This window comes from Poecilia reticulata, chromosome 2 (genome assembly GCF_904066995.2).
Source record: "Poecilia reticulata chromosome 2, P_reticulata-male-v2, whole genome shotgun sequence".
In the NCBI taxonomy this organism is placed as follows: Eukaryota; Metazoa; Chordata; class Actinopteri; order Cyprinodontiformes; family Poeciliidae; genus Poecilia; species Poecilia reticulata.
The window spans coordinates 1356255-1368234 of NC_088831.1; positions in this window are offsets into that span (position 1 = coordinate 1356255).

Here is an 11980-nt window from a genome sequence, read left to right on the forward strand (position 1 = left end):
CCTATGCGTTGCATACCCTGCATACCCACTTTTTGCGCCACTGCTGACAAGTTACACTTCCTTGTGTGTTGTACTATAATTTTTATGGTAAAATTCTGGTAAGAACAGTGACCAGTAATTTACAGTCTGGCCGTGTTTTTCACTTATGTAGATACTATGCCTCAGGCAATATGACCGTATTTACTATGACAAAACCACATTTTAATTTTTTATTTAACATATTTTAGGAAATACGGTATTTTACCGTATTTGGGAAATACGGTAAAATACTGCATTTCCAAAATACGGTGAAAAACTGGCAGTTTTGGTTGCCAGAATTTTACCGTATTTTTAAAATACGGTAAAATACTGCATTTCCAAAATACGGTGAAAAACTGGCAGTTTTGGTTGCCAGAATTTTACCGTATTCTTAAAAAAACGGTAAAATACTTCATGTGGTAGGATGGTGTTCCACCCTCCCCACTGTGCACCGGGCACCGTTGATTGGTGGGCAGGGCGAATGCCTTTATAGTTGGGCGAGCCGCTGCAGGGCGCGTGCGTCTTTGTTTCTCCCATTGTTGCTACGGTTGGCAGCTACATGTCGGTTTGTGGGTTTGGTCGACTCATCTACGATCGTAAGTGCCAGTTTTGCTATCCATGGCTGAGATCATGGTTGGTTTTTGGGTGCTACACCTGTCGTGCGTTTCTGCAGTGTGGATCTGATGGCGTTGCCGGCTGCAGCTGGAGGTTGCTGTGGCGTGCGGCTTCCGTCTGGTCCTCACCTGCTGACCCGCTTCCTCCCGGGTTAGGCTGTGTTTCCACCCCTGGGTAAGCTACCTGCCATTTAGCTTTTGGTTTCTTTTATCTGGATCCACCGTTAATGGGTTTTCTGTTTCAGGCACCTGATTGTGATTGGAGCTGCAAGACAAGACGCTCTGCTGTCTTGTCTTGTCTTGCCGTTGTTTTGGCCGCTCTCAACTAAACCCGTTGCGGATTGGGCAGGCTGTGCGGGCTGGGCGTTACTCCCCTGGTCCAATCGAAGGGCATTTGGAACTGAATGACGACAACAATTTGTTCCACTGTTTGAAGTATTTTCTTTTGCAGTTTGTTTTGTTATTGAATTACTAATTTGTTTTAGTTTTTACTCATTTCTTTTGGATTGCATGTTTTCTTTTGGTTTTACTAATTTCTTTTGCATGTTTGGAATAATTGATCTTGTCTGTCCTTTTTCCTTTTGTGTTCCTTTTGTTCCAGGGACCAAGTAGTGGGCCTGAAGCCTCATTTTTAAAAAGGATTGTTTTAAGATATTGTTGAATAAAATATTGTGCACTGCTAAGTCTGTTCGGGTGCATCTTGTCACTTTTTAAAAAGAGCTCCACCTGCTGGTTACATGCATTTTAAAAATACGGTAAAATACTGCATTTCCAAAATATGGTAAAAAACTGGCAGTTTATGTTGCCAAAACTTTACCGTATAAAGACGGTAAAATTATAGCAACCACAGCTGCCAGTTTTTTACCGTAAATTGAGGCCGTTTTTTTTTTACAGTGTATTTTTAAAAATCTGAATAGTCTGGGATTTCCAACATATTTTACTCTGATATTCCTCAATAAAACATGGTGTAAACAACTGCATTGAGAAGTAAACAGTGTAACCAGAACTCACTGAAGAAACCTTCCCTACTGTGAAAGATAGCAGCATCAAAAAGCTCAGCATGACCCCCAGACAGACTTAAAATAAAAGTAAAAAATAAAATAAACATCTGGATATCTAACAAAAAATTGTTAGAAATCTGAATAAATAAATCTAGAAAGAATTTAAACCAGAGAAATCCACTAAGTCAGAAATATGAGAAAAGTCACAAGTCTGACCCGATCTCCTGAAATTAAGGGAAAAAATTAAATCTGTGAAAAGTCATGTCTAAGAAAGAAAAATCTGAAATCTGAGAAAAATGGTCAAATTATTAAAAAGTCAAAATATAAAAAAGACATAGAAATCTAAAATGTCAGAAAAAGCTGCAGGTTATAACATGTATCCAGCATTACAGGGATTGTTCCCATCACACACCCACAAGTATTTGGGAATCAAGTTAGACTGGAAAACTCACTGGGCATTGGATGCATAAAGAAGACATGGAAGGAAAACTGAATTGCAACACAGTCTATTGTGAAACATTTGAGAAGTGGCCCTGGAGATCTATGTGAATCCTCTCCGCCTCCTAAAGATTTCTGCTCACGTTTCCTACAGCAGAAATTGATATTATGGTGCAATTGCCTGTTTTTCTGCTCGTCAGAGAGCTATTTCCCTTAAATACCCAGCAATTGCTGGAAAATTACAGGTTAAAAAAGTCCATGTGCTTCCCATAAAAATATATACAGTCAATACAACAGAAAAACCCTTCAAGATCAAGTTGTATATTTGTTACAATAATTTTTTGGGTTGTTTGTATTGGTATAAGACAACCTCCAAATAGGTTGAAATTTCTGAGAAATTTCAACACAGTTCTGAAATTAAGCTAACTTTTTTCCCTCATAATGGAAAGACACTTAAAGAACTGAGTGTTGGACTCAGCCATGAGAAGAACAAAAAGGACTGAAGCACACAACACAAACAAGAAATTCCCAGAGTGCACAGTATTAGCTGGAAGGTTACATGCCATTTCAGGATGTTCCCTGCCAGCTGTGCACAGCTCCCACAAAGGTGGAGTCACAGCTGGAATCCCCATCACTTCATAGAACAAATCATTTTTGCACAGTGGAATGTCCTAATTCAGCAAATATTGTTGAAAATTTCTATCAAAATAATGTTTAATTTTCCTTCTGCTTTGCATTCTAAGCATGTCCCAATTATTGTTCTTAATGGGTTTGAAAGCTATTTTGACCAGTTCTTCAAAACTTGGTTCTTAAACACACATATTCACATTTTGTGGATACTGATTATTTTATTGCATTTCTGCATTGATTTAATGAAGCAGTAATACTGTGCTGTGCTGTGAAGGCCTTTTGTAATTTGACTGTTTATTAGTTATTGCTTTCAGTGCATTTTTTGTTCCCCTCTACTATTTTTTGTAGTTTATTAATTTTACTGTATTCATGTTACTCTAACTTAATAATTTTGTTGAATGATGTTAGACTTGTTAAAAGAGTTTGTTGACTGGAGCATTCTAACTGGAAGTTGAGGTATTTTTTATTAATAAATTATTCTATTTTGGAGAGAAGTTGTAGGTATTTATTCTGTGTTCTGTATGCAGGGGTGAAAATAAGGGGGTACGGCAGGGTACTGCATACCCCTAGAAGATTTAGTGGGGGTACGCAGTACCTGCAAGAGAGAGGAGCTGCTGTCTATTGTAAAAACTCAATGGGTTCACTGTGCAGCCATGAGTTCACCCACTAATCAGCCGTGACTGATTAGTTTTTCAAGAACATTCTAAAACACGACTTAATCAGGTAATAGAGCTTTGGAGCTGACATCACAGTGTATGACGTTTACGTTGCTCGGAGCCATTTTTGGTGTCCACAGACCAAAACAAACTATTCAGAACACCGGTGTTTTCATTGTGTTACCGACCGCAGTGAAGTTGTTTTCAAGTTGGATACTGGAGCTGACGTCCAGTATCCAACGTCCCTTACCCCGCGGAGCGCGAGTAAGGGACGTTCAGCTCAAGGTTGATCTGATTTATGAACGCTAATTTCGGCCAGCTGTTCTTTACTAGTTTTGACCCCTTTTTTATTTTTTAACCAAAATTATATTTAAAAAAAATATTCATAAAATGTATTACCTCAGATGATCATCACTTGTTACCCGTAATGTTCAATTGCATAAAATTCTAGGACAGGATGTATTTCGTTACATGTTCCCTTACCTGAAATATGTTAAATACAATAAATATTTATTAAAGTGTGATCTATTTCATATAATTTGTCACCTTTATTGTTTAATTACACATTAAATGTTTTAAGATGGACTCTTTCATCTGGTTTGTGCCATTGTTGTGGCGATGGACACAAACGTAGCAGGCAGTGGATGTACTTTATGTGGATGTTATTTTAATGAACAAAATAAACTAAATCCAAAATCCAGGGAAAACAAGGAAATCCTAAACACCATCAGTGGCGGAGCTAGAGGGGGGGCCAGTGCCCCCCCCCCGATTATTGACATGTAACAGCACCAGGTTATTCCTGTACATTATTTGGAATCATTCTAAGTCAACCTAATATCAAAGGAGAAAAACAATAACAAATATATGAAAAGAAAATGTATAAAACTTTATATAAGTCCATGTGACATAAATAAATATATTTTTATCAGGCGTGATACCAGCCTCCTTTATACTCATAACAAGCTGATATTCTTCTCCTGGATGTTTCAGTTATGTTGCGCTGTGGTGCAACTCAAAGGCTAAAGCACATTTCATACCTGGTGGTGATGGTAAAACACCAATAAGTTATTTATTGATTCTCCGCACTGCGACAGACTGGCGACCTGTACAGGGTGACCCCGCCTCTCGCCCGGAACGTTAGCTGGAGAGGCACCAGCACTTCCTGACCCCACTGAGGGACAAGGGTGTCAAGAAAATGGATGGATGGATGGATGATCCTCCGCAGAAAGAAAAAACCGAAAAGGGGCCGACAATGTTCGTAGTTTGGATCAGAGATGGGGCTAGAGTTTTTTTGTTGTCCGTCAAAGAAAAAATCATTTTATTTCCAATTTGTAGTCATCCAACGAAACATTTATTATGAACGTTTTTGAAATCAGGTAACATTTCACGAAATGACGTGATAAGCCGACGGCAGAACTCTGATCGTTTCCTGATCCCTCAGCGGGAGAAAAACCAGCAGAAGCGGATCAGCTGCTGGACGCTCCAGAGACTCTGGTCTGTTAAAGCAACCAGATCAGAGGTGATTCTCTGACAGATATTGTTCTTATAATGATTAATAATGAGCTCCACGATGTTCTCTGTGCAAAAGTTGAAACTGTCTGAGCACCAAGTGGTCAGCTGATCACAGTCTGGACAGAAACCAGTGAACTGCTCTCTGTTCTCATCAAGACGAGGTGAGGAGGGAATCTGATATGTTAACTCAGTTTTTACTGGTTTTGTTTTTAAAACACCATTAACATAAGCAGTGTAACTATATATTGTATATTTGGCGTTTGTCATCTCATGTGTGATTAATTGGAGCATTTATTGCCCAGCGCTCTGCGCTTGTTTCTAACGGATCTGCACTTTAATTTAGTAGTCAGCTGTTATTCCTCAACTTAAACTACAATAAGTAGATCATAACATTCTCTAGCTTTTCTCTGTGTGCTCCAAACTCATTAAATGTAAACTCATTAGAAGCCCGAACCACCATCAGGCAAATAGTTCTGGTCCGACCCGAAATATTGTTACCTGTCAAATGACCTGTCCAACCAGAGCTTCCTAACCAAGGTGTCCATAACTCTTCAACACGCTGTCAGCTCCCGGTCAGAAAGATGCATTTAGTTCAGTGTCCATGAAATGATATTCAGAAAGGATCTTTTTGATTGATTTTAGTTTCCTCTGCGATGAACTCTATGTAAAGTCTATCATGTCTCCATGTGCGCCAGTCAAAGGTGTTAATTATAACATGTCAAATGACAGAGGGGCTTAAAAACTAACCAAATATTCAGTTTGGTTATTTTTTTTAAATTATATATTGACTAGGCCACTTTTGATGATTCTCCTGTAGTCTTCCTCATATATGGATGAGTATATATATATATGTGCACACACATTTTAAATTTTGCCCCCCCGAAGGTAGTCCTGGCCCCCCCAACTTTAAAAGTCTAGCTCCGCCACTGAACACCATGAATCAGGAGACATGAGGGATAACAACAGTAACAACTGGCAACATGGTGAGCAGGATAACAAGTTGGACTGGCGAGTTGTGACTGAAAAAGAGGAGCTTCAGCAGTGGGACAATGGCCTAAATGAGAAGAGTGACAGCAGGTGAGAGTCATTTGGCTCAGGAGCTGCTGAGGGCTGGGGAGAAGGTGGAACAGGGAAACTAAGGAGATCTGCTGGGACACAAACAGGAGGAAACAGGGAACTGAAAAATACTTCAATACAAAAGACACCAAGAGTAAAGAAAACCTGATGAACTAGGAGAGAAAGAAATGAGGGAAACCAGAACTAAACAGAAACAAGGCTGATCTAACAATAAGAACTAAGGAACGCAGAGCTGGAGAAACTAGAAGATCTAAACAAAGAAATAACCCAACTAGAATTACTAAAGAAAGATGCAGACTCAGACATGGAAGAATAACTGAACCTATGGTGATCAAATTAAGAAATAAACATTACTAGAAACCCTGCAGGGAGGCTGAAATAATAACTAGAAGGATAAAATAGAATTAAACTATAGTCATTAAAGAGGCTGGAGATGGACTCAGACAAACAAGGAAAAGCAATAATATAATTCTAACTAAATACCTCTAATAATATCAAAAGGACCATGAAGGGCTAAACTAAAATGAATTAAAACATGAAGCTAAATAAAATGAAAACAAACCCAAAAACCCAGAGACCTGACAGATGTCTGATTATATAATTGCTTACTTTAATCACATAAAATGTTTATTTAAAAATATAATATTTCATTATATGTATGTTTATTACCTGAAATATTTAAATATCAATTTTTTACTTAAAATATGATTCATTTCTTTACCTGTTTACATGCAGCTTGAAGAGCTTGAATCAAACGATTCATGAATGTTTAATACATTAAATTATTGAATGAGAGAAAAGAGCCACTTCCTACTGTATTTCAACACAAATGGTTCCTGTTCAGTCTGCAGCCTTGCTGATCTTCTCTCCTGGTTTCTTCCTCCTCAGCCTCTCCAACTTGCTCCTCTTCTGTTGCCTCTACTGTGTTTTCATTATTTACCTCTTCTGGGGTAAATAATGAAAACAGTCTCAGTAACTTGTTGATTGTTTTGCTGCATTGCCTCTTTAATTGACGCCCATGTTGGTCTGATGTTGTGCCGTTGACCTCAGTGACCCATATTCAGTGCTGGATCCCAGTCAGGATGGAGCTCATCCATGTCATACGTTGGTTTGCCTTTAAGAGGACATATCAGAACACATCAGTATTAAAGCTGTAAGTTTGATAACACTAGTAAAATAGTTTACTTCACAATAATGTAATAACCTCGATGTCCATTGACAAAACTAGGACTATGCTACCTAAACAATATTAGCCTGACTTAAATGAATTCAACAGAAACTGAACGTGACTACACTCAGACAAAATCCATCCATCCATCCATCCATCCATCTTCCGCTTATCTGGGATCGGGTCGCGGGGGCAGCAGCTTCAGAAGGGAGGCCCAGACTTCCCTCTTCCCAGCTACTTCTTCCAGCTCCTCCGGGGGAACCCCAAGGCGTTCCCAGGCCAGCCGAGAGACATAATCCCTCCAGCGTGTCCTGGGTCTTCCCCGAGGCCTCCTCCCGGTGGGACGCGCCCGGAACACCTCACCAGGGACCGTATGCCCGAGCCTCAACTGGCTCCTCTCGACGTGGAGGAGCAGCGGCTCTACTCTGAGTCCCTCCCGGATGACCGAGCTTCTCACTCTAAGGGAGAGCCCAGACACCCTGTGGAGGAAACCCATTTCGGCCACTTGTATACGTGATCTTGTTCTTTCGGTCATGACCCAAAGCTCATGACCATAGATGAGGGTGGGAACGTAGATCAACCGGTAAATCGAGAGCTTCGCTTTTTGACTCAGCTCTCTCTTCACCACGATGGACCGGTACAGCGCCCGCTTCACGGCAGACGCTGCCCCAATTCGCCTGTCGATCTCCCGCTCCCTTCTTCCCTCATTCGTGAACAAGATCCTGAGATACTTAAACTCCTCCACTTGAGGCAGGACGACCCCCCTGACCCGGAGAAGTCACTCTACTCTTTTCTGGCTCAAGACCATGGCCTCGGATTTGGAGGCACTGAGCCTCATCCCGGCCGCTTCACACTCGGCTGCGAACCGCTCCAGTGAGAGCTGCAGATCACGTTCCGATGAAGCCAACAGGACCACATCATCCGCAAAAAGCAGAGATGCGATCCTAAGGCCACCAAAACGGATCCCCTCAACACCTCGGCTGCGCCTAGAAATTCTGTCCATGAAGGTAATGAACAGAATCGGTGACAAAGGGCAGCCTTGGCGGAGTCCAACTCTCACCGGAAACAAGCCCAACTTACTGCCAAAGTCTACCCGACTTTACTACCCGACTTTTGCCGGACAAAATCAAAGCAAAAATTATGACACAAACCAGAATGAAATGTTTGGAGCAAACTTGTAGGTATCTGGGGATTATGGAGAACGTAACATCAGCGTCTCACCGCTGATACCAGGACATTTGTCTCCTTTTTGTTAGCTCCGTTAGCTTAGCCTCCTCGCGTTGTTTCCAAGCAGGAAAATAGTGAAACAAAAGTCCGTTTTCCATCTTTTTACCGTTTCAGTCGTGTGATCGGACTTTACAGACAATAACGCAGCAAGTTCGTACCATAGCTAAATTATTTTAAGTAACTTGGATTTAAAAAATCTGCGAGACTGTTGTTTTTGTTGGTTATGTTTATGGACACCAAAGATGGCGCTGATACCCCTCCGACTAGAGCAGTGACGTCACGATCCGAAGCTCTATAAGTAACTTTTTTCCCATTTCATATTGTTTTTGAACTGTTCCTGCTTTACTAGAGCAGGGCTACAATACGTCGATCGTGGAAGGTTTTGAGTCGATCTCGACATTAGGTGAAAAACTAAACGCCATCAGGACTCTGAGACCAGCACGTCCTCTGACTGGCTTAATTAAAACGTTCGTAACTTTATTAAAGAACAACAAAAAAAATCAATAAAATGTGTTCAAATTAATGACCCAACAACAATAATAATCTCAGTAATTATTGTTTCTACACGGTGTTGCGTAATTCTGTGCGTTTCGGTTCTATTACCAAAATAACTAGCAGATCAGGAGTTTAAAATCAACTAATCAACCACCACTGTGTTCAGAGAGGCTTATTAATGATCGCAAAATAAATATCAAGCCTGAAAACATAATATCGTAACCGACTGAATGTTTTTAATCTCTGGTCGGCTTGTGGAGCGCAGGCGGTTGTCATGGCAACGGGTGTGCTTAAATGACAGAGAGAGACGGAGAGTAAAAATGTGCGAGTGGTTTAGAGTTGATCACCTGTTCAGGTTGTTTTACCTTTGCTGTGGTGCTTTACAGCCGCTGTAGTTTCTGAACGTTCAATAAACGACAAACTTGGACTAATTACCTCGTTTCTTGTGACTGACGTCATTTACAACAAACATCAAACACGGTAAATATTTAGGGCCTGTTCCTGGGCGGCCAAGATGAGAGCCTCTGTGCTGTCCTTGAGTCCAGCTTTCTCCATCCATTGGTAGGTTTTCCTGACATCAGCCACTTCAGTTATTTGTCGGTGGTACATCCCATGTAGGGGCTTGTCCTCCCATGATGGTACTTCCAGCACCTTGTCTTCTGTTCCCTATTGCCTGAGACATTCGCTGAGCACATCGTCTGTTGAGGCTTTGTCCTTGATGTATTTATGGATCTTGGATGTTTCATCCTGGACAGTGGCTCTCACACTTACTAGTCCTCTGCCTCCTTCCTTACGGCTCGTGTACAGTCTCAGGGTGCTGGATTTGGGGTGGAATCCTCCATGCATGGTTAGTAGCTTCCTAGTCTTAACATCCGTGGCCTTCATCTCTTCCATTGGCCAGCTAATTATTCCGGCAGGGTATCTGATTACTGGTAAGGCATAGCTGTTTATTGCACGGATCTTGTTCTTGCCATTGAGCTGGCTTCTCAGGACTTGCCTTATTCGTTGGAGGTATTTGGCTGTGGCTCCTTTCCTTGTGACCTCATCGAGGTTGCCATTTGCTTGTGGTATTCCAGGTACTTGTAGCTGTGCTCTATGTCTGCTATTGTTCCTTCTGGGAGTGAGACCCCTTCTGTGTGGACGACCTTCCCTCTCTTTGTAACCATCCGACCACACTTCTCTAGTCCGAATGACATCCCAATGTCAGTGCTGTAGATCCTGGTGGTGTGGATCAGTGAGTCGATGTCTCGCTCGCTCTTGGCGTACAGCTTGATGTCATCCATGTAGAGGAGGTGACCGATCGTGGCCCCATTCTTGAGTCGGTATCCATAGCCAGTCTTGTTGATGATTTGGCTGAGAGGGTTCAGGCCTATGCAGAACAGCAGTGGGGACAGAGCATCTCCTTGGTATATGCCACATTTGATGGACACTTGTGCAAGTGGTTTGCAGTTGGCTTCAAGGGTGGTTTTAGTTATATATATATATATATATATATATATATATATATATATATATATATATATATATATATACATTTATTTTGTCATAGTACCCCCAAGAATTTAAAACTACTTTCACCCCTGACTGTATGTGTGTGCAGGTCTTGCTGTTTGAGAATGCCGGTGCGCGAGTTCACATCACCAGTTTTTCATCTAACACCACACATCAACAGGCAGGTAATAACTGGCAGAAACTGAGAATTGTTTGGTTATTTATTTCTGATAATCAACATTTCCACTGACCACATAACTGTGCAAGTTGTAACTACTAAAATAAATTTCCTTCATGAAAACATGTCAATTAAAAAAAAAAAAACTCGAGTTTTTCAATAAAATCTTTTTGCACTAAAAATCTTTGATAGCATATTGTGCAAAACTTCAATGGAAACACCTTTGTCACATCACAAGAGTCGTGAACAACTGGAAGCTACTACTGGTGGAAAAGACAAAAAAATGAATGGAAGTAGGAGGAGGATGATGGTGTGGCATGTTTTTTTAATGGCTTATGTGAATAAACTCATTCATGTTGCATAATTGCTGTTTCTTATGTAAGGATTCAAAGACTTTTCTTGTCATACCATTTCGCAATTGTTTGCTTGTGGTACAAAATGTGAACTCAGGTCCTATAGATCAAAAAGTCTAATAAAGAAATAATGAAGTATTCCATCCCTAGCTCTCATCTGCATTTCCTAACATGTCATTTCCTTTAGGTTTAGCTTAGAAATTAGCTAAAAGAGATAGAAGTAAAACACAGAATTATTTTTTCTCAACATCAGTCTGACGGCTGAAGGGAAGAAACTGTTCCTCAGCCTGGTGCTCTGAATTCTCTTGAGCATCCTGCCTGAGGGAAGGGGCTGGAATATATATATTGCAGCCCCTGTAACCCATCCTGGACACTCTCTGTGTCCACGATGGTTGGGGTGTCCAGGATGATTGCGTCCTCATGATGTTGAGCCTCCTCCTCCTGCATCGTGACGTGTAGAGGTCTATGGTGGAGGAAAGGCTGCTCCATGCAGCAGTGCAGCTGAGAACACTCTCCACCACACAGCATTAGAAGCTCCTCAGTCCAAATCTCCACAGCTTCCTGAGGAAGTAGAGAAACTGGAGGGCCTTCCTGACCAGACAGGAGATGTTGGGACTCCAGGTGAGGTAATGATATCATACAGCTTCTAAGATGCTTTGCTGCCGTTAGTGATAGGGATTTTTTGGTATTATCATTTTGTTGTTACTTTAGTTCATATTCAGTCTAATGTTAGTCAGTTTAAAGTGTTCTCTTCTTTAAACTGTATGTGTGAACTGACCTGGAGGTCACAGTTGCCTGTTATCTTCATGTGAAACAGTTTGACCGAGATTTGAACCGGGCTCAGATCATGGGTCAGATGTTAAATTGTTTTACGACCTTTGCTGTGTTTAGGTTAAATGTTTTACGACCTTTGCTGTGTTTGGGTACGATGTTTTACGACCTCTGCTGTTTCCTCTGCTGTCTTATCTTGCCTATCCTCCCTCTTTGAAGTTTGATAATAAAAGACAAGCTGTATCCAAAGATTGGCAGAACACATGGTGAGCGGCTTGGAGGAGCAGTTCACTGTGTCTTCTCCTTCTGTAGAAGTTTGGCTAAAAACTCATATACGTTGTCTGTGGTTCT